The 27,922-nt window shown below is 42.7% G+C and overlaps 1 pseudogene; it reads right to left on the bottom strand.

The window, feature by feature from the left end:
- Positions 1–572: 572 nt before the first annotated feature.
- On the bottom strand, positions 573–27,922 carry LOC147419833 (uncharacterized; annotated as a pseudogene).

Raw genomic sequence — 27,922 nt, 5'->3', positions numbered from 1 at the left:
TTGTGACGCACATTGAATCCATGAGGTGATCAGAACAAATGTTTCTACGCTCACAAAATAGGTGTTACTTGGCAAGTAGCAAATACATCTCATGTGGTCAAACTGCCAAAAGTTTTTCCATGGTAGACGAGGCCATGAAATGGCTCGATATTCCGTAATGTGCATAATGATGGGGTTCATACGACATGTTGGTCTCGGGATGGGCCACGTTAGCTCATATTTCTAATTTTGAGCTCACATGGACCCCGTGAGCGGATTGATTAGAGAAATTGACTTAAGTAACCACATTCAAATCCATAACCAACACAAGCTTAAAATTTCAAACAATACATTGTAATTGCCAAACATAGATATGATATTTTCATTTTCAAAATAGTTACATGAGAAAGTTGGTAAAGATGTCGCTGGAGAAGGTACAACGACTTTCCTATCTAGGTTTTACAAAAGCAATCATCACCACGTAGGAAAAGTGCTAAGCTCATATATGAGGGCTTAATAGTCACATGCTTAGCATGGGCCATTTCCAAAACGGCGTCTTGAAAGAGCGATACAATGATATCCTCCGCTGCTTGCTACAATGCACTTAGTGTCGCTGCTTCCACCCTTGTTACACCATCTGAATACTCATCCATAATCTCTTTCACAAGCCGGGAAAATGGGGCCTTAGGGATGATAAGGTGTACTCTTCTGGTATTTGCAAATTTCACGCAATGCACATGTGGCAGGTCTCCAGTGACGCTTCTTCTTGAGAGGTGGTGGTGGTGGTGGAGGCGGAGCAGTGCGAGCCCATGGTGCAATATCATTGCGGTACTTCTTGCACCTCTCATTAGATTGGTTGGCCTCCTCTGCAATTTATGGAGGATTCTTTCTCTTCTACATCGTCTTCCCTCTTTGTTGTCGGGAAGATACACTACTCGCAATTGCTAGCAAAGCGAGAACTAGGCTAAACAACAAGATGTCAACCAAGGACGAAGCTTGACCCATAGGTGCATGGAAACAAATAGATGGTTGTCAATCACCTACTTGAACTTCTAAGACAATCATATTACCAAAGGAAATCAACTGAAACACATTAAGAACACGGAACCACTACCTTTCTTATGAATCCAATGCTCACGAAAATGCAAGCTAAAGTCTTCAAATCGTCAGAAAACTCAAGGGCTAACCTTTGCACACCTAGAGGACCCCATCCTATGGTCTCTAACCCAACTTACCACCCATAAAACCCGGTGCATAAATTGCGTATGAAGACAGGCCAAAATTTACACGTCACCAATTCTCGACATGCTTAGGTCTAAGGTGTACCTCATCCTGTCATGTTCGCAATGACATATAGAAATCACTAAATGGATGCATGGTTGGAGAGAAAACTCACCTCGAAGCCCGTGGAAGAGCTCTTGCAGCAAAGAGACCAAAGCAAGCTTGACGTTGAAGTGTAGCTCTCACCATTGCTAACATAATGGTGAAGTCACCTTTGCAATGTCCATGAGCACGTATGGAGAAGAAGACCTCACTCTCTCTCGCAACACACAACACGCAGTCACGTATACTTAGTGGAGCTCAAAAGTTGATTCATTCAAAAGTTGTATTAGGTTTACAAAAATTGGCTTTTATACCTTAGCCTTGGAGGTTCTAAGTCACCAAGATTACATCCTACCATCTACTGTGGGGTTAAAGATTTTACATACTTACTAAATTACAATCTAGAAACTCAATTGAGTCCCAAAATAATTACACAACGAGTTTGTCAGAATACGTATTACAAATATTGGGCTCTTCTTGTGTGTTAGCCGTAGCTATCAACACTCCACCCCTCCGCGTCCATGTCGTCCCTGACATGACGGGTCTTGATCTCTTGATTTGGTAATAATTCTCAGTCTTGGAGTCGGTGGAATCCTTGAGGCTTTAGTAGCTTCAAGTATGACTTGTACCTTATGTTGTCCAAGGTGATTGTGGGGCCGAATATTTTGCTGTCGTAAGTAAAGAAGACGGTGTAGAAGGCTTCCTCAAAAGCTTGCATATGGTATCTTGGTAAGAAAATTAGCATTTTCTATAGCAGATGTAACACCTCCAGGGATGGCTGCTTTGACAAATCAAATGTCATTGTGGTGACAATGTCGCTCGTTGATAGTAGGGTTCAGTCCTCCGTAGATTTGGCCGGTGCGAACACTTCAATGCACGCCATGAGGGTTTTGCATATCTTCTTGATCATCACACACATCAAGTTGGGGGAGCCAATGAAAATCTTAATGGTGCCCTTCAAGGTTTTCACCATATAAGATACACTTATTCTCTCTCCTTCCTTGGGTGGTGGCATAGATGGATAATTGAGCCAGGTGGGATGTTTCTTCAAGATTCTGGTGTGGTTTGCCCATGTGCATACACGAGGGACTGGGCAAAACAAAGTGTCATCCCTGATGTTTTTGGGAGCTTCCACCAAGTGCTTTAGAAATGCGGGGTACTTGAGGAGCCACGCTTTTCTCCACTTTGGTTGGGAGTCCATTATCTTCTTTGCAGTATCTGAATCTTTGACATCTCCTTCATAGATTGGCTCTGTTGCTTCCACTTCAACTCTTTTCTTTATCACCAGCACTTCATACTTTAGGAGAGGGTATGGGAGTGAAGGTTGCATCCATTCCTCCCTAAGCACATTTGTAGTGAGCCCTTGGACTCCTACTAAGTGTATCATTTGCTTCTCCCACTCCAAGGCTGCCTTGTGGTCTTCAACTGTGGATTGTTCAATCAAAGTTTGGAGGCATGTCTCCTCCTCTGCAGTTAAAGGTTGCTCTCCTTCCGTCGATGTCTATAGAGGTTCTTCTAGGTATTTTAGGTCTTTTGCACCTTCAAGAACCTCCAAGGACTCATCTCTTGCATTAATGCCAAGGTCACTAGGCCCTGACTCTGTTTCCTGTGTCCTTGCTTCAACTACTTTATTATCTTTTGTTGAGCAAGCCTATATTTTGTTGTAGCTTCTTCTATTTGATCTACCAACAGCTCTTGCAGAGTACCTAACTATAGTTGGAGCATTTCTTGTTCTTTGCGGAGTTCTTGGTGTAGAGCCTTCATTCTCTCCTTCGCAGCTAGGGACCCTTCTTCCATATGCATTCTTTGTCTTTTTTCTAGCCGTAATTCCTTTTGTAGAGGAGTTATTTGTGCTTACAAACCTTGTATAGATTGTCTATCTGCTCTTGCATCTGCTCGTGCAGCCCTCGGGGTTGCTCTGAGTCTCTTGATTGTCAAGTCCTCGAGCTCTAATTTGGCTTTCAACTCCAGCACTTCATCTTTTGTTGCCTCCATCTCATCCTCCACTCTTTCCTTCTCTTCCTGGTGGAGACTCTTTACTTCACGTGAACTTCAGCCATTTGTAGTGTCAGAGTGTCTTGTTCACTTTTGACCTCTCTTAGTGTTTTACTGAGAGTCTCAAGCTCTCGTTCTGATTCCTCAGCTTTATGGTTCGTAACATCGATCATGTTTGTGAGGTGATCATGTTCTATTTGCATATTGTCTTCCCTGGTACTACGCAGCATATTGTTTTCTTTCGCCAGTGTTAGAGACCGCATTTTGATACTATCCAAACTTGATATGCGGATCTCACATCCTCTTCATTTGCAACCAGGCTTCTTGTTGATGGTCTGGGGATCGGGCCTGAAAAGGGAACTTGGTGTCCCATGTTGGGGTATAAAGCCCAATGTGGTCGCCCAGGTAAGTGGGCGGGCCGCGGGGTATGTACACATATTCTTTTGTAAAAACCTAATAAGAACTCACTATGCTCTACACATTACAGTAGAGCGAGTTCACCATATCATCGTGCTCTTCTTCTAGCACTCTCTCTCGCGTCGCACTTCCGCTTGTACTCCTTCAACTGGTATCAGAGCTCAGATCGAGGCTCGGGGCAGCACTGCAGGAGGCTAGAGTCACCAGCTCAGATTGGAGTGAAATTCGACAGGCGAAGACACGGCCCCAAATCTTGTGGGAGCACCCGTAGGGCTTGGTGTGCTCAGAATTTCATTCTGAGGTCATCTCGGCCACCGTTCGGCTTCGACAAAGGTCTGCGCAGGCCATTTTCGACTACGTGGTCTCGACGGGTGCAGATCCGACTCTGCAAATTTGGGGTTTTCGGCCTACGACTGCAAGTGCTGAGGATATCGACACTCCCAGAGTGTTGATTTGTGGCTGTCTACACATCGAAGGACGGCTCACGGTTCTTGGAGGCGTGTCACATACGACACGTGCGCATCTTTACACAGACTGTAGGCGACATCCACTAGTTCATCAGGTAGTTTGTGTTTGCTGCTTGATATTCCAGATTTCATCCTGACATTGCAGGTACTTCCACATGGGATGTATTGTCAGAGATGATGTATGTTTGTTGAGGGTTTACTGGCTGTGAGTCACGCAGCAAACAACCGCCGCAGCGGTTACAGCATATAGTGGGAAATTTGTGGATGTATGACTTTGTGGGAAGTCTATGTACTGTCAGATTTACTGCAGCCTTTGTTGAGGGTCGAGTGAGGTTTTATTGAGTTGGGGATTCTCGAATGTTGAGATCCTTTCGGTGATACAGGTCTTGGAGCGATCCCTCGAGCACCCTTAGATAGGCAGCTAGGATGTATTGACTGTGAGTTAGACAGTTGGGATTGCATCTTTGCTTTACTGCCGTTGAGGCATTGTCGCAGTCTATGCTTATAGGATAGTGACAGGACAGTCAGAGACAGTACAGCTGCAGGACAGGTTTACCCACAGCTTACAGTGTCAGAGAGACAGTGTTTTTTGAGCTGTTTTTTGGTCTGTTTTTTGAGTACACCAGAGCCATTTTACAAAGGAGACTCTGCCAAAATTTATGCAGAATCTGAAGCTTTCTTGGTTCATTTGACAGGTTGATATTGGTTCAGAGGTCAGTTTACAGGGGAAACTCTGCCGAATTTTTCCTAGGAAAGTAAATAACTGTGAAGCGTAGCTATGGTTGGATCACAGGACACTGCTCTTTACAATATCAAGAAGCTGGATGGAACCAATTTCCCATTGTGGAAGCAGCAGATTTGGTACGTGTTGGTACAAAAGAAGCAGATAAAACCTATAAAGCTCAAGGGGATAAAACCAGAAGATATGGACGAAGATGAATGGAGCGAAATGGATGAATTGGCACTTTCTACCATTATGCTGACTTTGGCAGAGAGCGTTTACTTCAATGTAGCAGACGAGATGTCGGCTTATCAACCATGGTTAAAGGTGAGTGATCTTTATGAGAAGCAGAGTGTAGCTTCACAGGTATACTGGCTTAAGAAGCTTGTTGACTTGAAGATGAAAGAAGGGACACCTATGTCCAATCATCTGAATGAATTCAACACAATCTATAGTCAGTTGTCAGCTCAAGGTGTCAAGTTTGATGAACCTGTTAGAGCTATGTTCCTGTTGATCACATTGCCGGAAAGTTGGGACACTTTTCGCACAGCTTTGAGTAATTCTGCACCTCTAGATGGTTTGAACATAGCAGGTGTAGAAGGAAGTCTGCTTACTGAAGAAACCAATAGAAAGACAATGGACAAAGGCAAAGGAACAGCCTTAGTTGTCAAGGGAAGGACCAAAGAAAAGTACAAAGGTGGAAAGAGGAATCAGTCTCGTAGCAAGTCCCGTAGTGCTAAAGGCAAGAGTGACATAGAATGCTACCATTGTGGCAAGAAGGGTCACATGAAAAGAGACTGCAGAGAATGGAAAGCAGAAAAAGGCAAAGAGAAAGCTGAAGACCATGGTGAGAAGAACAAGTCCTCAGTGAAGATTCAAGAAATAAATGTGACAAACACTGTTGCAGAGGATGACAGTCTAGTGTCAGGAGACATCTACTTCTTGAAGAATACAATGGACTCAGCTCTTCTTACAGCATCTGATGGAAATGCACTGAGTGACTGGATTATAGACTCAGGGGCATCACTTCATGTGTCTCCAAACAAGGAGTGGTTTACTTCTTATGTGACCACTAAAGATCATGTTCGGCTAGGCAATGGGCAGACATGTGAGATCTTAGGTGTTGGAGATGTTCAATTAAAGTTTCAGAATGGCTATTCTTTCACACTGAAGAATGTGAGACATGTTCCCACAATTACAAAGAGCTTGATCAGCACAGGTTTACTTGATGATGCTGGCTACGTCACCACTTTTGGACAGAACATGTGGAAGATATCCAAGGGTTCTATGACAGCAGCACATGGAGTAAAGTCTAGAGGACTTTACATGATTTATGTATCAAATGTCTCTAAAAATGTAATCAATGTAACCGAGCAGCCGAACGTTTCTTTGTGGCATAGCCGGTTAGGACATATGTCCAAGAAGGGAATGGAAATCTTGTCTCGTTCTGGTTATTTGCCTGGATTTTCATTTAATGATTTTGAATTCTGTGAACATTGTCTGTATGGTAAGCAAACACAGCAGCCACATAAGCATAGAAGCAGTATAAGAGATACACAATTGGCACTTGTTCATAGTGATTTGTGTGGACCTATGCCTAACCTATCTCTAGGGGGAGATTCTTACTTTATGACATTTATAGATGATTACTCGAGGAAAGTATGGGTTTACTTTCTCAAGCACAAGGATGAAGCGTTGAGTGTTTTCAAAACGTTTGTGACACTTGTGGAGAATCAGAGTGGCAAGAAGCTTAAATGCTTACGCACTGACAATGGTGGAGAGTATGTTTCAAAGGACTTTCAGGACTTTGGTGAGTCAAAAGGTATAAAACGTGAACTTACTGCTCCTTACAATCCTCCTCAAAATGGTGTTGCTGAGAGGATGAATAGGACCATACAAGAGAAGGTCATAAGTATGTTGTCTAATGCACAACTGCCAAATGGGTTTTGGGTTGAAGCTGTATCAACAGCTGTTCATCTTGTAAATAGATCTCCTAGCAAGGTTTTGCAGAAGGATTCAGTGCCAGAGATGGTATGGTCAGGCAAAATGCCCTCATACAAGCATCTCAGAGTCTTTGGCTGGGAGGCATATACTCACGTTCCAAAGGAATTTAGGAACAAACTTGAGCCAAAGAGTAGAAAGTGCATCTTTCTAGGCTATGGTAATTCTAGTGAGATGGGGTACAGACTTTGGGATCCCGAATCCAGAAAGGTTGTCCGCAGCAATGATGTTCACTTTAATGAATCCAAATATCATTCTAAACCAGAGAGGGTTGAGGAGATTAGAAGAGTTGTCTTCCAAGAAGATGGACCTGCCCGTGCAAGACAAAATGTCAGGGCTCAAGAGGAGCAAGGACAGGATAGAGTGGAACCACAGGTTGTGGCTGAGCCTGAGCCACCTATTGTGCGTAGATCTGGACGTGTCACGCGACCTCCTGATAGGTTTGTTCCATCTATGAACTATGTCATGTTGACTGATTGCAATGAGCCTTCATGTTACAAGGAAGCAGTGCAAATGAAGGACTCTGGGAATTGGCAATTGGCCATGCAGTCAGAGATGACAGCTCTGCATAAAAACAAGACACGGAAGCTAGTTAAATTACTACAGGGCAAAAAGGCTCTACCTTGTAAATGGGTTTACAGGTATAAGATCACCGCTCATGATAGTCAGCCAAAGTACAAAGCAAGGCTTGTTGCCAAGGGCTTTAAGCAAGAACAAGGCATTGACTTTGATGAAGTCTTCTCTCCGGTGGTCAAGATGACTACATTGAGATGCTTTCTTGCATTGGTTGCCATATTAGATTTGGTGTTGCACCAAATGGATGTCAAGACAGCATTCTTGCATGGTGATTTAGATGTGGAAATTTACATACAGTAGCTAGAAGGGTTTGTTGAGAAAGGCAAGGAAGATTGGGTATGCCAGTTGTTAAAGAGTCTTTATGGCTTAAATCAATCACCGAGGGCATGGTACCATAAATTCCACAAGTTTATGCTTTCTCAAGGCTACAAACGTAGTGAGTTCGATCATTGTCTATATACAAAGAAGGCTAAGGATGGTAGTTGGCTGATCCTTATTTTGTATGTGGATGACATGTTGATTGCTGGCAAGCACTTGGAAGAAATTTCAGCTTTGAAGTCAAAGATGGCAAAATCTTTTGAAATGAAAGACATGGGTGAGGCAAGTCATATACTTGGTATGCGCATTGAGAGAGACAGATCAAAGAAGTTGATTTGGTTATATCAAACAGAGTATATTGACAAGGTTTTGCAATGTTTCAATATGGAGAAGGGAAAGGCACTGAGTGTTCCATTGCCACCATATGTGAAACTTAGCAAACAAGATTGTCCTGTGTCTGAGGAAGAACAGGCTGAAATGGATAAGATTCCATATGCGTCTGCAGTGGGTAGTTTGATGTATGCAATGATTGCTACTCGCCCAGACATTGCATTTGCAGTGGGAGTAGTAAGTCGATACATGTCAAACCCAGGCAAGAAACATTGGGAGGCAGTGAAAGGAATATTGAGATACCTGAAAGCTACAAAGAGTACGCGTATATGCTATGGGAGTCAGGAGCTAAGTGTAAAGGGTTTTACAGACTCAGATTATGCAGGTGACTTAGACAACCGAAGGTCTACGTCAGGGTATGTCTTTAAATTGGCTGGTGGAGCAGTATCATGGCGTTCTAGATTACAAGATTGTGTTACTCAGTCTACTACAGAGGCTGAATATGTTGCAGCATCAGAGGCATGCAAAGAATCAATTTGGCTTAATCGACTAGTAACAGATTTGGGAATCAAAGAAGAGATGCCTGTGTTATATTGTGATAGTCAAAGTGCTATACAATTGGCTCGCAATCCAGTTTATCACTCAAAGACAAAGCATGTGGATGTGAAGTATCATTTCATCAGGGAAATGCTCGAGGATAAGCAACTTCAGCTTGTCAAAGTTCACACCACAGAAAATCCTGCTGATCTACTTACAAAAGGACTTCCCTCAGAGAGCTTTGCGCATTTTCGCAAGCAGTTAGGTGTAGGGTAGTACATCACTTCTCTACATCTCTTGTATATTAGCTTGTATAGTAGCTTCTCTCACACTTAAAGTACCACATTGGACTTTAAGTGGGAGGTTGTTGGGGTATAAGCCCAATGTGGTCGCCCAGGTAAGTGGGCGGGCCGTCGGGGTATGTACACATATTCTTTTGTAAAAACCTAATAAGAACTCACTATGCTCTACACATTACAGTAAAGCGAGTTCACCATATCGTCATGCTCTTCTTCTAGCACTCTCTCTCGCGTCGCACTTCCGCTCGTACTCCTTCATCCCATACTCAACATTACTCCTGTTGGAGGTGCTCTCCATGGGCTGGCTAAAGGTTTCCATTGTGGTGCATGCAGGATTTGGACCAACCTTGGTACTCCAAGCTATGGGGATTGCCTTTCTTGTGCCCTCCTCCATGTTTCTTGGTTTGCTTTCGATTGTTTTGATATGTCAGCTCTTACAGGTTCTTTAGGGATCTGATCCCTTTCTTGCTCTTGCCTGGCAACCCATGGTGGGGTTGGTGCACCATAGATTACCACAGAAGCCTCTATCGATGTGTATCCTGATTGGAGGAGGTCTTCATAAGTGTTCCTTTCTTCTCTTTCCTTGTCTTTTGGTGAAGGTGCTGCCTCTTCCGTCTTTTCTAGTGAGTGCGGTGGTTGGGATATAGAGGGCTTTGGACTTGGAGGAGGAGTAGAGGATCCTGGAGGTGAAGGTGGTGGAGTTGCACTTTTTTTCTGTTCACCTTCTTTGCTTCTCTCGAATGGAACCTCTCGTGTTTATTTCAGCTGCCTCTTGATATCCTGTACCTCTGCCATTGTGAAAGGCTCTAAGTTATGTTGTTCGATCACCTTTTTAGATTCTTCATAGGCTCGGATGTAATGATCGAACTTGATCCTCCATCGGTCTTGAGGAGCTTCCTCCAATCCTTGTTGGGTCTGGTACCCAATACTCCTCAAAATCTCCTTTGAGTGCCCGTTCTGCCTTGAATTGATCAATCAACCTCTCGATCTGAGTAGTCTTTTGGCTGTGTGTCTCTTTGAGCCTTGGTTCTTTTGTCATCGCCATCTTACCCTTGTTTTTTGGGGGCTCCTCAGACTCTTCTTTTGGTACAATCTCTAGCCTCTGATTGGGTTTCTTGTGGGAGTGGACCTTTACTTTGTCTTTTCTTTCTTTAATGGAGCTACCCTTATTATGGATCCCGACTGCATCTGCTATGATTTGAGGTGTAATCACCACCTCTGTCTTCTGTCCATCCAAAGCAATAATCACTACCTTTCCATCTCTGGATTGAGTTGACTAGCTCATAGACTCTTTGCACATCTACACCCGTTGGTGTTGTTGTGAAGAAGTTGTAAAAATCTGCTCTTTCAAGTTGGGTGAGTGTTTCTTCTTTGTTTGCATACTCCAAAATTTCTCATGGATTCATTGGGATATCAATTGTATTTCCTTGAAGGTCTCTAAAAGTTCCTTGATACACCACCAGTCCTTCTCTTTCTAATGTCATCTCATCTACCCAAGCTTTGGTTGGCATGAGCGTCTCTTCTGGTAGTGTGTAAGGCTCACTGGCTGCAACAATAATGTGCTTCAAGGACACAATCTATTCTTCTTTATTGGTGATCGGCTAGCTTCCATTGATCTTGCGAATTCTCCAAGTGTATCAAAAATTAGAGTAATTCTTCAGATCTGGTGTTATTACAACTTCTAGCTTTCCAAATAACTTCAAAATTGAAACACAAGCCAATTAGGGCCTAAGGATGCTATGAATGTGGCAAAAAGTGCATTTTGGGTGTGGATTCATGTTGTGAGACATCATACTCATATGATGTCTAAGTGCTCAGAATGAAGTTCTTTTTCACGTGTATGATGTCTAAGTGCTCAGAATGAAGTGCTTTTTTGTATGTGCATAGCTTATAGCATATGCATCATGGATACATGCCTACAATATTGTCTGGGTGTCATTTGGGCAAGATGTGACCACTTTAGCTTTTTCCGACCTTGGATATGTATTGCTTTAGCAAATTATGTTCAAATGGGTTATCACTTGATGAGAAGACTCATAAGCAGGTGGTATGAACATTGGCTAGGCAAAACTCCTCTCACAATGACATTTGAATACCATTAGAGATTATACGCGTACGATGTCTCTTGGTACAATTTTGCTTGAAAATGATGGGATAGTATGCCCATAACCTATGCATGATGTAAATGGCTTCATAAATGAATTTGGAATTGGATTTGTAGGTGGGAGGCCATAAAATCGGTTTGTGCGTTCATATTTCCACCTTGTGGACATATTATGGATAAATGATGTCCATTCATGGTGAAATTTGATTGGCAAGCTCATTAGGTAGTGATGGAATAGCTAGCCCTCCAACTTATCATTTTGTAGGGGTTAGACATCATACGGGTATAATGTCTCTTTCATCTTTTCTGGTTGTGATTGATTGTGAAGTTAGCTAAGGATGTGTGCATTGCTATGATGTGCCTGAAATGGAATTTGGATGAGGTTTCATGTGCTCAAGACCACAGAATGTGTTTTTGGATTCTTGATTTACAGAATGAGTTGTATGATGGTCAAGTCATGCCCAAATGTGCCCAAACTTGGTGTATGTGATGTATATACCATGAAGTACAATTTTGGATGGTCAAAATGCTGACAAAACTCTTCTATGATAAAGCTAGACATTATATAAGTGTATGATGTCTATACTTGTAATCAGACGTTTGATCATAGGGGCATAATATGTGTGATAAGTGCATGCTCGGTGCTTGTTTTGACTTGATTTGGAGCACTTTTGATAGGTCTAAAGCCAATTTTTGAGATTTAGCCTAGAATTTGCGTTTTTGGTTTTAGCCATCCTCCTTGGCACAAATCTCATGAAATTTTGTGTACTTCATGTTTAGGCTATGCATAATGTATCTGTGTATTCATAGGAGTGAGTTTTGTGCAAAATCTGTATGTGAGACATCATACGCGTATAATGTCTATTTGATCAAAATCATCTTTTGGTGCTTTGCAGTGCTTTGTGCTTGTTCCCTAAGCTCTAGTTGCTAGTGTCCAAATTAAAAAGTTATTGGTTTATGTTAACCCTCACGGCTCACGGACACCCTATCACCTACGACGGACGTTGTAACCTACGGCGGACATTGTATTATTTATTTGGTAGAGTCAGGTACTGGGCTTGTCGGTCCAATAGGAAAAGGGTAAGAGTGATCGCCGATGAGAGGCGCACTCTAACTGGAACATTCAAGGGATTAGTTGGCTAAGCATGGGCGCCCAAGTGTGAATGGGGCGAGCTCATATAAAAGTCAACTAAACCTAAAATCCACTCATTCTCTCATTTGTGCAATAGAAGAGTGCTCTTGCTCCATCTCCATCTCCATCTTCTTCTTCTTCACCTCCTTGTGTGTGTGTGTGTGTGTATGTGTGTGAGAGAGAGAGAGTGTGTGCGATCGAGCATTGCGGCGGCACGGCGGCGGTGAGGCGGTTGAGCGTGGCGCAGCGGCGTCTCCTTCTTCTTCGCAGTGAGGAATCCTCCACGAAGCAAGCGTAGAGCGGTGAGTGACACACCATCGCCTTCTTTGAGCTTACTAGTTTAGGCTTGTTGTGTGCTTGGAGCCATTTGTGGCTCGCACACGGTGTATCGGCAAGTTCCTTGCATTGACACGTGCGACATACGCGCACATTTTTGGCGCCACTGCCGGGGAATGCCATACATGAAGCTCGAGTAGCACTCTGTGCTTCTCCGTGGTGCAATTTCTATTGTAGGAAAGGTAAGGAAGGAGTGTGTGTGTGTGTTGAGAAGAGGGATTTGGTGTTATACTGTGTGTTTTTTTTATTAATGGAGTTTTCAAAGGTACTGTGTTTATTCTCTGTGTATTAAGGTAGTTAGTTTTCTTTGTTAATAGAGATTTCAAAGGTTCTATGTTTATTCTCTGTGTATTAAGGTAGTTAGTTTTCTGTGTACAGTAAGTAGGAAGTAGATTAGTGAGAGTTAATAGAGTGTGTTAGTGTGTAAGAGTAGGTGTATTAGTTAGAAGTAGGTAGAGAGAGTGTGTGTGTGCTCTCGCGCAAGCCGCAGCGGCCTTATCCTTTATAAATTTTTTTTAAAAAAATTAAAGGTAGGACCGAGATCGGGAATATCTCCCAGATCCAAGCCCAAACCTAAGCCCAAGCTCACACTCAGGACTAGGCCTCAGTCGCCTTTTAAAAAAACGAATTTTAGCTTCACACGTAGCTAAAAATTGATTTTTTGAGGACCAACGGAACGTTAGATGCATGAAAATTGTGATGTAAAGCACACAGCGACCCTTTAAGTGATACGCTCATTTCGATCTATCACACACTTCAATCAAAAAAATCAAACATTAAAAAAACATAAAAAACAAGAAAAAAATCAAGTAGAAAACGGGGTGCAAAACACCCACAAAACAAAGCAAATAACCTTTGAGGGTACTTGCCGACACTTGTAGGGCACCCAAAGCACATGTATCTACGCTCTGGTCGTGTGCTAGAGTCCGAACAACTAGCTAGTGCTTCGATTTACGGGGGTACTCACTATCCTTCCACGCTAGGGTCTACGTCCTCGGTCGGGACCCAAGGTAGTGCAACCCAAGACCCAAATATAGCGGCTAGCGACTCTTCCTCTGACTACGATATTATGGAAGAGCATCTTACACAAAGCCCCGGGGGAACAAATGAAACCGTACCTAGCTGGGCCCAACAACCTGGAACGAGTGTTTTTAGCCGTTTGATGGAAACTTTTAGTAGAGCTACGCGCTCTGAACCTACGGCTAGTGAAGTAAACGAAGGGGGTGGGGAAGTAGAATCACCATTCACATCTCCTGTAGACCCCACACTCCCTCAGAGTGTCCACGTGGACATTCTACCTACATCATTTAATGAGGGCTTTATCGAGCTACCACCTTCCAAAGTCGCCTCTAAGGTAGCGGTGACTAAAAGTCAAAACACGGGAAGCAACATTGCATCCACCTCACGGCAACCCTCTAGTACACCAAGTTTGGATGGGGTATTTCTCAATGAAAATTGGGAATATGACCTACACACGGAGACTTTGACCGACCTATACATGGGCTACACATACCATGTGGGTTGGTTAGAAGTTGTACAATCCACATCTAGTGCCACTAGTCTAGAGGAACAACAACACATGATATACAATGTCATCCATAGGATTATCCAGTCCGAGAGGCAAAATCGAGGAATAAACATACCTTCGACGGGTCCTATGCGATTTTTAGACACGGGCAAAGGGAAACAACCCACTATCACAAATGGAGACTCCCCCAGTGAGTCCCATCGATCCCCCATATGTTGTTTCGCCAGGGGTCTCAATGCAATCTGAGCCCACAAGTGATAGATTTACTTTTCCAACTCTAGCTCATCTTTCCCTGGATGACACCACGGATACCATGCCTACCCCAATGATGGGCATGCCAAGAAACACACCATGGACCTCGTTTGTTAGTAAAGCACCTCTACATGGTAGCTCAATGCCTGCAATAGTACCTACAAGTGCGTACCAATCGTATGCACCTATGGGTCATCGTACTCATGTAGTCTCTACTCCTCCCATTGTTTCAACTACCTATGCTCCACAACCACAATACACAAGTTCTTATTTCCATGGAACTATACTGGCTAGAATTAGCATGTCACATCTGACGTCTGCTATGCCTAGGGCCACTCATATGAACTATGGACCACCACATGGCACAACATCGTACCCAACGTGGAACCCAAGGGCTTCCTATGCGCCAAGCCCAATGCCAATACCTACTCCACATGTAGTCTCTGGAGCGCCTTCACCCACGGTGCTTGCTCACTTAGGTGACTTGGCAACATTTGCTCAAGCTATTGGTCGATCTATTGCTGAGAATATGCGTAACACGCCTGATAGAGAGCCCAGAAGTAAGGCAGTTCAAATAGCGAGGCTCACACAAAAATTTAGTGGAGACGGGGATGTGAGAAAGCATATCGAAGTGTTTGAACAAATATGCGATTCTCTAGGAGAACACAATGACCTACATAAGAGAAATGCTTTAAGCCTAACCTTAAGTGGAAAGGCTGGGGATTGGTATAGAACCCTAAGGGTGGAAGAAAAAACGATTTACCCTACTCTTAGGAGACTGTTCTTAAAGGAATACATACGAGAGGGAGTGCTTTGGGGTGTAGCCTCTCAGCTCCAGAAAGCCCAACGAGAGGAAGGAGATTCGGCGAGAGACTTTATAAGTCGCTTGGAGCATTTGAATTCTCGTTGTAATCCAAATGAGCACTTCAACAATAACCAATTGCTTGATAGATTCATTAGGGGGTTATGACATGAGGATATCTACAATGGCCTAGTCATTAGAGGTATCACCACTTGGGAAGCAGTCACCACCAATACGATCCAATTGGAGGATAATTTAATGATTCAAGGAGAAAGAGTGTCTGCTGAGCCTAAATCTATTAGCTCGCAAGCATCAGGGCATCATCCAATGACCCTAAAGCCTATTGCTAAGGAGCCAAAGATATCTGAGATGACTTTAGCAGATCTCACCAAGGCTATTCAAGAGAGTCTTAGAGACAATCGTGCTCCGCAAAACAATCATATGTATCCAAGAAGGGAGCAACAATGGTGCTCAGTATGCTATGGACCACATAGTACCAGTGAATGCCCTACTTTTAGAGTAAAATTCAATGGGAACTGCAATGCATGTGGGAGGTATGGTCATCAAGCTAAGGATTGCATAGTATTTAAGCGTGCGATGGCCAATAGACCAACCTTAGCATGGACAGACACACCTCGAGTGCCTGCCTTGATGCCGGCCCCACCTCTTGAACAAACAGCACAACACATGGTCCCTAGGGCCCAAAATGTTGTTCAAACAACACCCTTACCACCTCCAGTGCTAGGACCGCAACCACCACATCCGAGAATCACTTCTGTGAATCAAGTGGGTTGTGAGTCATCTATTTCTTGTTTGGAAGGCTATGAGGAAGATAGAGATCCTAATATCGCCTATGGGATGGATGTGCTTGAGAAAGTCCACAATACTACATGGAGGACTATTGGGGACAAGTCAAACCTGTATATCAAGTAGTTGCTCCTACGGAAAGAGGCCAAAATATCAATTACACCGCTAAGAGACCACCTCTTCAATGCTATGAGTGTGGAGGTCCACATCGTGTAGCCGAGTGTCCTATTAGGCTACAAAAGAACGCCACACTAATGCAAACCAATCAAGCAAGCACGTCTACAATGCCGATACTCATGTGTAATCGATGTGGCATAGATCATTTGATTGCCCAATGTCCAAATAATCCAAATGCACCGAAGATCACACCATTAAACTTGATTGAAGTTACCGAGGAGCCATCACAAAGTACACCTGTGGTACCAGTAAACGTACTCACACGATCGATGCTCCAAAAACAAAATTATATTCTTGAGGAAAGAGACACGGCATCAATTACCCAATCTCAGAAAAAGAAGAAAACACGAAGAAAGAGATCGCAAAAAGCAGCGAAGTCAGACCCTAGTTCAAAGACCAACATAGGGACTGGTGATGACCCCGTATATATGAACGACGCTGAAGAAGATTTTGATTCAGGTGAAACCATGGAGACCAAAACGACCACTAACATAGAAACCAACAAGGAAGATCTCCATGAGCCACAATGGCCAGGATCCAAAAAGAAGATAGGAACTTATCCAAACCCTACAGAGGAGAATGAGCGAGTCAAGCAATTAAGGAGTTTTGTAGAAGATACCCAAAGGGATCTAGAACCAGCACCTAGGAAGATCCAGATTACAGACACCGTGTTCCCTACGCAACAACAACCTCACCAAGTCCATAGACCCTTGGACATACCTAGTGTCATCCAAGAAGAAAGTGACTTAAAGTCATGGGAAAGTGGGCGTACTCACTTCTTGATGGAAAGAATGTTTACAGAGGGACTACCCGATCCTATCGAAGAAATGGAGATCCCATCTTCCCCACGTCAAGGCACTCAAGGCCAAAAGGTGCTGTTAAACATTGCCAAATTGATGGATTTCATGTCTTCAAAAGTTAGAACCACCATCATGTACAAACTATATAAAGACCCCAAGCTAGTCTCAGCTCTTCGAGCTTTCCGCAATGGAGAACTGAAGTTTGGGCTACCACAATTTTCACAGATGGGTGGAGCTGGGGAGATGCCAATAGAGGAGGAACACTTAGATCCACAACCCAACCTAGATGAGAACCTTGTTATAGAAATACCTGTTAACAAGTTGGGATAATACTTTGAGGGTGATGAATCTAATGCGACTATACCAATCACTACTAAGGGATTAACTGTGAAGGGAATCCTTGATGGTGGCGCTGGGGTTAGCATTGTGACTAAAAATTGTTGGGAAACTATGGGAAGACCTCACCTTGCGACCACAACCATAGTAGTGAAGATGGCCAATGGGTCTATTGTTAAACCTATTGGGATGCTAGAAGATCTCAAGATCAAGGTCTTTGGACATAAAATAAGGATTACCTTTATTGTTATGGATTTCTCCAAACACACTATGGCATCGGAGATGATCTCAAGACGTCCTTTCATGAGGGAAGCAAAAATGGTGCATGACTGGTCTAAAAACCATGTCTACTTGCAGTTCCAAGATTCTGTCATTCGAGTGGATCTTGTGACGGGTCGAGCACATCCTATAGGAAACAGGTTTATAATTGATCATAGATCTGACACCACAGTTCAGTCGGCCCCATTGCAGTATTGTTACACGTGTAAAGCGGACACTGATGTCGGGGAAGATTCTCCTTATATGGATGTACTACCTGGGATGATTGAGTCGGACAATGTGGATTGGGTCCACCTAGCAGCAACCATAGACACTTGGGGAAATAGGGGGACAACCTGGGTAACACTTGAGGGGGATGAAATGCCCGTGCCCTTAAACATGCTACAAGCAATGCATATAGGTTGTGACAAGAGTCATCCTAATATAACGAAGAAAACATACAAGTGGGTCCCTAAAGCTTCTTTAGAGACCATAGCTAGTGCTAAAAAAAAGAAGCCTTGTAAGAAAGGTTCCACTCGTTCCAAGAAAAGTAAGAAAACATGGCGTTGGATTCCTAAACGACTATTGGAAGCCCAAGGCTACTATCAAGGAAATGATCAAATCTGGGTGCCAAAACGTAGATTGTGTTCTTACCTGTCACCTGACCCATGTGCACCCAATTCTATAGCTCCGAAACAAATTGATGATAGTGGAAAGAAAAAAATCACAGAATACTACACACCCGCTCTAGAGCTAGTTTGGGTACCGAAGAAAGAACAATTTGTTCCACCTAGCTCAGGAAGGGGGGAGTCCCATGAAGCTTCTAGCTCCTCATGTAATGCATCCATGGAGGTAAAAGCTTCTCCACAACCTCCACCTACAATAGTGGACCTCCATAAAGCTACAAAGGAATCCACACTTCCCAGTGTTCAAGAATCACCTGATGAACCACTTCAAGTTCGATCCTGGGAGAGTACCTTACCACCCTTGCAACTCGACAAGGCACCTAAGGTAATAGAAAACTACTGGCAAAAATCCCCACCTATTACCAACTGGAACAATTGGTTTCAAAGGGTGACAAGCTCATTTCAAACGATATGATCTACCCAAGGAAGGGGGGAATGTTTGCTGACAGTCATCATTCACTCACTCCCCTCTCAACCTTGTTTCCCTGACCTCTCAATCACCAATCTTAGGGAATGTATATATATAAAGCCTTATACTCACAAAAAAAATAAAAAAATAAAGAGCAAGAGCAATTAGCAAACGAGTATGCACAATAAAAGTCAAAACATTGACCAGACCTACACTTTCACATCCGGTACACTGAAATAGAAACCTATGTTACCAAACACCTTTGATCCTCATCACTCGAGTGATGGAGGGTAGGTAGGATTAATACAATAGGAGTGTTTCTTTTTTAGAGTTGAGTGATTAGCAAAGTTCTTTTTTCCCACTGATGTGCCTCCTAGAGGTATTCCATGTGTTTCCTAGTGTGTACAGGAGAGTGTTGCTGTTGTTAGGATTTGGACTTTCATGGAATCTTTATCTCGACTCACTCTTCGAATCAAGCGCGACCATCGACACAAACAAGTGTTTCTTGTCCATTAGCATTGCCCCTTATCTTTTTTGCATCTATGATTGTCTGCTTTGATTGTGATTGGTAGCATAATATCCAGCACATTTTCTTAGTAACAAACATTTAATTCAATGTAATTTTTTGTCATAATCACTTGTCTAGGTTTAAAAATCAAGCAGTCCGACTAAGCTAGTTTGACCAAGTTAGGTGTTAGAGATCTTCTCTTAATACCATGGGGAATGCCTTCCTAATAATCAACGGTTACTTAGGCTCTTAATCCGATTTAGGCAGCATTGTGTGAAATGTACTAAGGCTTTCTAGTGGGCTTGACCCTGTTGACCTTTAGCTTAAGTATTATAAAGGGAGTTTACTTGTGTGATGAGCCTGGGGAGGTGTATCAGTGTTATATGACCCCCCAAAGTTACAAAATTAAAATGTTGAAAACGAACAAACAAAAACAAATCAAAGTGCCACAATGTAAAATCTTAAGCTGGAAGAGAAATCTCAGCTTGATTGGGTACTTCACGCACATGTATCGCCTATGGTACTAGATCCCTAGAGGTTCCCAGTGTGGGCGCTTTTCCTTGAAAAGCAAAAAACCCAAGGCATACAAAATAAGCACACACATCAAAATTGAATCACTGTGAAAAGACTTTGGGGGGTCAAAGAAAAGGTAATCAGTCAGGCGATGATTTCATGAGAAATTCCTTTTATCGTAGCTTAACTACAAGGTCTTCTAGGTATAGCCTCTAGTCAGCCCTCGAACATGAAATACTTGGCTCTCGCGATTAAACAACTTAATTGACCATAGAAAATTAAGAAGCTTATCCATGGTATTAATAGTCGATCTCTAGTGCCTTTCGACCGTTAAATTAGCGACCCCAGACTTGTTTAATTTTTTACCTTTACATCTGTTTATGCATTTGATTACATTGCAATTTAATGTTTATTGCTGACAAAAGGTTTAAAATTCTGTTACCAATCAATTTGTCTGCCTAAAACTACAGATGCTTTTTAATCGCTTATGAGAATGCAATTACTGTGCCAATGTTGTTTGATTTTGCAGTGATTGAAGAAGGCTAAGGAAATTCATCTCAAATGCTCTTCCACCTCGACGAACGAGCTTCAACTCAATAACTCCGAGGACGGAATCTAAATCAAGAAGGGGGGCATGTTAACCCTCACGGCTCACGGACACCCTATCACCTACGAGGGACGTTGTAACCTACGGCGGACATTGTATTATTTATTTGGTAGAGTCAGGTATCGGGCTTGTCGGTCCAATAGGAAAAGGGTAAGAGTGATCACCGATGAGAGGCGCACTCTAACTGGAACATTCAAGGGATTAGTTGGCTAAGCATGGGCGCCCAAGTGTGAATGGGGCGAGCTCATATAAAAGTCAACTAAACCTAAAATCCACTCATTCTCTCATTTGTGAAATAGAAGAGTGCTCTTGCTCGATCTCCATCTCCATCTTCTTCTTCTTCACCTCCTTGTGTGAGTGTGTGTGTATGTGTGTGTGTGTGTGTGTGTGTGTGTGTGTGTGTGTGTGTGTGTGTGTGTGTGTGTGTGTGAGAGAGAGAGAGAGAGAGAGAGAGAGAGAGAGAGAGAGAGTGATCGAGCATTGCGGCAGCGCGGCGGTGGTGAGGCGGTTGAGCGCGGCGTAGCGGCGTCTCCTTCTTCTTCGCGGCGAGGAATCCTCCACGAAGCAAGCGTAGAGCGGTGAGTAACACACCATCGCCTTCTTTGAGCTTACTAGTTTAGTCTTGTTGTGTGCTTGGAGCCATTTGTGGCTCGCACACGGTGTATCGGCAAGTTCCTTGCATTGACACGTGCGACATACGCGCACAGTTTAGCATAGAAACTCCATGTTTGGCAATTCAGTCTTCGAAAGGGGTTTCCTCATTTGGAGATGACTTTCCGCTGTAATTCTTCTTGAGATTCACCTCTAATCTTGTAGATGCAATAGAGCACCTTCCCATGGCTTTGGGGTAGCATTTGGTGTTATGGCTAACTTTTTTGGAGGTTTGTCGGCGATCAAATAGCGTCTTTTTGTGAGGAGATGATTGGTGACAATTTTTCTATGTTTGACCCTATATGTTGGTTGTCGATGATATGTTGATGATGCTTGTGAAGATTGGTAGCAAACGGACGCACCATTTGGCCATGAGAGCCAAATGACGCTTTGCATGTCCGAAGCCTAATTTGGTGTTTGGACCATCTTCTGATAGTTTGTTCATGCTAGAATTTGCATAGGCTTATAGGGAGCCTCGAGGAGCACTTATTCATGAAGTTTGGCAGCATTCTGGCTACTTTTCTCAGATTGGATTCTCCAGGATCTCGAGAATTATGGTTTTTTTGGCCAACATAAATCAGCATAGGAGGTCATAGAGTTGTTCCTCTAGCCTAGGGTTAACCCCCCGTCAACTTTTGTAGCAATCGGGTTAGCGGTTATTACGTGGCAGTACCATTTTAACTTCTTCCCGACGATGTCCCATTGCCCTTTTCGTTGGTTTTTCGCGATGAAGTTACTATAGAGCAAGTAGAGCTTATGGTGAGGAGACTACCTCTCATGTCTGGCATTGACCAGTGTCCTGTGTGCATTGTATAAATCCATAGAAGATCCACACGCTCTAGGTCTCTCTAGCTCTCTCTCACTTGTGAACAGTAGAAATGAGGTAGTAAGTGGGCCAAAAATATCTGATATCAGGGGTTCTCGAGTCACTTGTCATGAAATTTGACGTGATCCTATCTTGTAACAAGGTGCACCTTATGCTCAAAAATTTCTTCATTTGGACTCCATTTGTCCATTTCTAGAAACATTGTCCTTTCGTCCAAAAATTGCTAGAGTCGGGCTTTTTGCAATTTTTCCATAAATGCACCCCGACTTCACCGTATGTTATCCTTGACATGCTGATTGCTCCTGTCTCTTTCTTTTGAACTCGCCTCCATAGGATAGTAGGGTGACAATCTCCTCTGACCACTTAGGGATCATTTCAATGTTGAAAAGATAAGCATCAAGAATGTCATCGTCTATTCCTTCTGGAGCTTCTCCATTTGGTAATTGGAAAAGATGATCAGCTCATAGATGTGTCTTCCCCTTTTTAACCACAACTGTAAACTCAAACTCTAGCAAAATGATAAACCATCGTACAATTATCCCTGTATTGCATGGTTTGTTTACAAGGTATAGGAAAGCCTGATGATCGGTAAAAGAACACAAATTTGTGTGCAAGGAGATAATGCCAAAATTTCTTAACATCATACGTCATTCCCAGTCCCTCTCGCTCCGTAGTGGTGTAATTATTGCACTATTGAGTTGCTTGCTTGCATAACATATTGGTAGGTCCATATTTTCCTCTCATGGCTGAGCCAAGATGCATCCAATAGCAAAGGACAAAGCATTTATATGAACATGAAAGATCTTGTCCCAATCTGGTGCTATCAATACTAGAGCAAATATGAGCGCTTTCTTCAATTTCTCAAATGATTCCTCACACTCAGTCGTCCATTCAAAGGTTACTATAAGTCTATACAAGGGTTGGGAAATGACTATATACATATGTATAAACCTCTTGTAGTACCCACAGTGCTACACGAAGCATTGTACATGTTTTGCATTTTGTGGTCTAGGCATTTCTACAATCACCTTGATTTTATCCCGATCAGTTGTTATCCCATTTTTTGAGACAATATGTCCCAAGATTCTGCCCTATTTACCTATGAATATGCATTGTTTTGGGTTAAGACAAAATTGATAAGTCCTTCACTTCTCGAACACTTTTTTGAGGTGCTTGGTATGTTCCTCACTCAAGAGAGAGTGTACACATAAGTCATCCATGTAAATTTGCAAGAAAATTCTCAAGTACTCCCGAAGGCATGTATCATCAATCACTGGAATGTTGTCGGGGCATTGGTCAAGCCAACAGGCATCACCCTATATGTGTATGTACCCCATTCCATGGCAAATGTTGTCTTGTATTGATCCTCAGGGGCAATCGTGAGTTGGTTGTAACCTGAAAACCCATCTAAGAAGGAGTCAGCCCGTTTGTCTGCTACTTGTTCTAGGACCTGGTTTGTAAGAGATAATGGATAGTTATCCCTTATCGTGGCTGCATTAACCTTCTTTAGATTCACACATACTCATAATTTACCATTCTTTTTAAGTACCACCACGATGGGAGATACCCAATCGGTGTGTTCTATCTCATAGATTAACTCAATGTCTTTTAATTTATCAATCTCCTCTTTGATGCACTTAGCAAACGTATCATTGTACATGTATGGTCTCTGTTGGCTAGGCTTGGTATCAAGTTTTAAGGGAATCGTGTGCTAACATATCGTAGGATCTACTCCTTTCAGATCCTTGTATGACCAAGCAAACACGTCCTTGTACTCCTTGAGAAGACTTATGAGCTTTTCTTCCTCTGCTTGACTTAGATCAGTTGCGATTTAGGATGGTCGTGGCTCTTCTCTTGGTTCTGCCAAGTCTATCTTTTTTGCATCCTCGGATCCACTGTAAGACTCATTGTCCCTTCGTTTTTGGAGAGGTCGCATCATCACTATCTTCCTGTCTTATATGGTGAAATTTTTGTAGTGAGATGGCACACTCCTTTTGTCCTCATTCTTCTTGTTTTCCTCTTTGCCACTCTCTACTTCTCTTGTCCATACTTCCTTGAGAGTTTTCTTAAGCTCTCTATACCTCTCTTTTCTCTCTACCTTGGTCCACTTAGGCACTCCACTTTTATCCTCCCCAAGTTCTTTTATTTTCTTGGGTTTTGTTTCAGACTCTTGAGCTTGTTTTTTCATTCTTGCTTTTGTTTTTTCATCTAGGGTTTAAGAGTATCTCCCTGAAATTTTGTCCTTGATACAATCGTCAGCTTTTACAAGCATAAGAAACCGTGTTTTGTCCCTTATCCTAGGCATGGTGTTCTCTCTTGCTCTGCTTCTAGCTCTTCCTTTTTTCTAGTGCTCTTGACTTATAGGTTTTTGGTTTGAAAACTTGTAAAATCGGACATCAGCTCTTGTTTCCTCTTGGTCACTCAGATTGTACGAGCACTCATTGTCCGCATCATCCTCGTGTTCAAATTGCTCTAAAGAGTTGTAAAACTCTTCTTATGCTTCTTTCTCCATCTCATCAGTCCTGGGTTGTTTTGAGGGCAATTATCTGTGTTTGTTTCATGCCCTGATGGGATGATAGGTGTTGGGATTGGAACTTCTACCCCAGTCTTTGGTTTATCTTCAAGTGGTTCCAATAGAGTTTGAGCAGTTTGGATCATTTTTTGACACATCTCCAATTTTTGTTTCTCCAATTTTGCATAGGGATAAGTTATCCATTTGTGTTCCTGATTCTGGCTTGTGTGAATTTGCGCTTCATAGGCTTGCATAAGTGTGTTGAGGGGCTCGTTCACTTTCTCAACTAGCACTAATCCTCCTTAGCTTGCACTGCTCTGTTTCTTTATCCTGGTGGATTCTCTGGTCTCTAGAATTCCTATTTCTGGATTAGTTTGACTCCCTAATCTCTCTAATTTATCCTTGGCTCTTTTTAACTCTTCCATTAGGGCCATCTGCTCACGTTCCTTCTTGGTCTTCATATGTGCTTTCCTAGCCTTCCACGTGTTTTGTTGAATTTTCCTCTCGACACTAGGCGTATCTATTCGGGGTTCTTCAATCAATGATTCTTCTCTTGCCCTTTACGCTTGCACTCTCGTGATAACCTATATGAGTATCACTTTTTTGTTTTTTGACCCACTACTAGATGGCACAGCCCCTAGTATGTTCAATGGTACCTTTGCTCCCTTGTTAGGATTCTTTGCGCAATTGAGCATCAGATGAGTGACTCTGCACTCATTGCAATATGCATTCACTCTGATTATTTATTCATAGGGACAGTCTCTTAACCAGTGGTCCCCACCACACTTGTAGCAAGGTCCTTTTGGTTGGTGAGGTCCTCCCTGGGCTCCTTGTTGCTGATTAGCATGCCTTGGTCCCGCTAACCTTCCATGTGCGATGAACATCAATGTTCTCTCATCTAAGCTATATCTGCTTTCACCTGCAATTTGTGTGGCAGTTCGTGGTCCATCATTTCAACTCATGCTCCATGGTTCTGGTGTTCTCGTCTCTTTGGGTGGATAGTATACTTGGTTTTCCACTTAACCACTCGACTCTTCATAATATGCAGGCATAAGCACTAATGCTTGGTCCTGTGGTTCCTCTATGGTAGGTGTATACCTTACACCCAGTGGTCTCGCTCCTAGCAAGGGTGGTTGTTTCCCCAAGACTGGTTGTGGCCGTTCAACCCCTACAGGTCCTAGCAAGTTCCCTGTTGTATACCTAAGCATCAGTGGTACTTGATGAGGTGCTAATTGGGTTGGAGGGACATATTGTCTCTCTCTCACATATCCCTTGTTAAAGTAACACTCCTCTATTGCATGATTGGTCTATTTTTGCTCAACGGCACACCATTTTGCTTGCTTAGTCTGTGGCTTTGCAAATGGGATTATTCTTTTGAGCACTTTTGCAATGAGTTGTTCATAGCTCAAGTTTGCCTGTTTGCTTTGAAGTTGTTCTTAATCACAATGACTCACTGAGATGAGACCTTTTTGCTCAAGATCTTGCCTTTAGACATTATACGCATATAATGTCTCTTTGCTTAGAATGGAGTTCTATCTTTATCCCAGGTACCCCTTGATGTTTACAACATGCATGTGTGCTCATAGCAATATTTCAATCACTAATTTGCACAATATCCTCACTTTTGTCAAGGGATTTCTTGGAAAGAGTATAACTCTTTCAATACTCTCTCTATATGCTCAATTGAAGTGAAACTTTGTTCATGTGTTCCACTCAACTTGCACACTGTGGGTAAGCTATCAAAAGTTTAACTTATCTGATAATTCTACCCTTGAGACATTATACGCGTATAATGTTTATTGGTGAATTTTTGTACAAAACTCATGCACAAGCATCCCCTAGTCTTTGGTACTGCTTTTTGAACACTTTTACCAATCTTCCATGCAAAAATATGCACAGATTCACAAGTTTGCCAATTTTTTGCTTTTGACTCATAGCTTTTGTCTTTTGGGGACCAAATGGTGGCCAAGACTCTAGTCTCAAGGTGTGATTAAGGTATAATATCCCTTTGGAACACTCTGGTCTAGTCTGTTTTGTCAAATTTGGTCTCCAACTAGGGCCTAGACATCATACGCGTATAATGTCTGCTAATGAAAAATTGCACTTTTCTCATTCAGACCCTCTTGCATATGTGTTCTTTTATCCCCAGCAACACTCATCCATGCCCAATTGTCTATTGAAGCTTGTCTATTGCATTTATTTCCAAAAATCAACTTTTCTAAGATTGTAAATGCAGCCAAGCATGAAAGCAAAAATTTCAAAGATGGACAGCTCTAGATCACAATCACATGTCCTATTTACAACTACTCCTACAAAACATGTATAAGGACTTGTATTTATGAGTAGAGAAAACGCTTCACCATCTCTTTTGGACTTGTTCACGCTTGTATCTCCTCACAAATCACTCATCATCCAACCAACACTAGCTAAGACTAATACTACCTAGACAAAAAATCTTGGGTGAGACACACGCTCCCTAGCACTCCCCTAAGATCCAAAGAGTCCGACTCCTCGATCCTTCCTAAAGTGAAATAACACGACTCCAAAAATTGGAGGTACTTTTACCTCGTAGGACCAGTCTAAGGTCACCTACCTAGGGCTCTCATCCCTGGCAGCGGTGCCAATGTTGTTAGGTAGACACACTCCTCGCAATCGCTAGCAAAGCGAGAACTATGCTAAACAATAAGATGTCATCCAAGGATGAAGCTTGAACCATAGGCACATGGAAACAAATAGATGGTTTTCAATCACCTACTCGACCTTCTAAGACAATCACTACCAAAGGAAATCAACTGAAACACATTAAGAACACGCAACCACTACCTTTTTTATGAAGTCAATGCTCACCAAAACTCAAGCTAAAGTCGTCAAATCATTACGAAACTCAAGGGCTAATCTCTGCACACCTAGAGGACACCATCATATGGTCTCTAACCCAACTTAGTACGCATAAATACCCGGTGTAGAAATCGTGTATAAAGACAGGCCGAAATTTATAGGTCACCTATTCTCAGTATCCTTAGGTCTAAGGTGTAGCTCATCCCGTCATGGTCTCAGTGACATATAGGAATCACTAAACGGATGCATGGTTGGAGAGAAAACTCACCTCGAAGCTCGTGGAAGAGCTCTTGCAAAGAGACCAAAGCTGCACAAGCTTGACGTTGAAGTGTAGCTCTCACCATTGCTAACACAATGGTGAAGTCACCTTCGCAATGTAGCCACCGTAGAGCATGTAGGGAGAAGAAGAAGACCTCACTCTCTCTCAACACACGACATGCATTCATGTATACTTAGTGGAGCTTGAAAGTTGATTCATTCAAAATTTGTTTTAGGTTTACAAAAATTGGCTTTTATACCTCAGCCTTGGAGGTTCTAACTCACCAAGATTACATCCTACCATCTACTGTGGGGTTAGAGATTACACATACTTACTAAATTACAATCTAGAAACTCAATTGATTCCCGAAATAATTACAACGAGTTTGTCAAAATAAGTATTACAAAATTGGGCTCTTCATGTGTGTTAGTCGGCCGTCGACACTCTTGGTGCATGACTACTTTCACCTGCTGCTTTGGTTTGGGGTTGTTTGGCCTTCTTTGGACTCTTCTGGGGTGGCTTCTTGGGTCTCTTTTGCGTGGCCTTTTTGGACCTTTCCTTCTCCACTCTCTTTTTTGCTTCTTCTCTGTTCCTTGCAAGGTGGCTTTCCTCTTCCAT

This window comes from Adiantum capillus-veneris, chromosome 29, assembly GCF_014529385.1.
Source record: "Adiantum capillus-veneris isolate H3 chromosome 29, ASM1452938v2, whole genome shotgun sequence".
Lineage (NCBI taxonomy): Eukaryota > Viridiplantae > Streptophyta > Polypodiopsida > Polypodiales > Pteridaceae > Adiantum > Adiantum capillus-veneris.
Note: the sequence above shows the minus strand (reverse complement) of the source record. Positions and strands in the feature narration are given on the sequence as shown.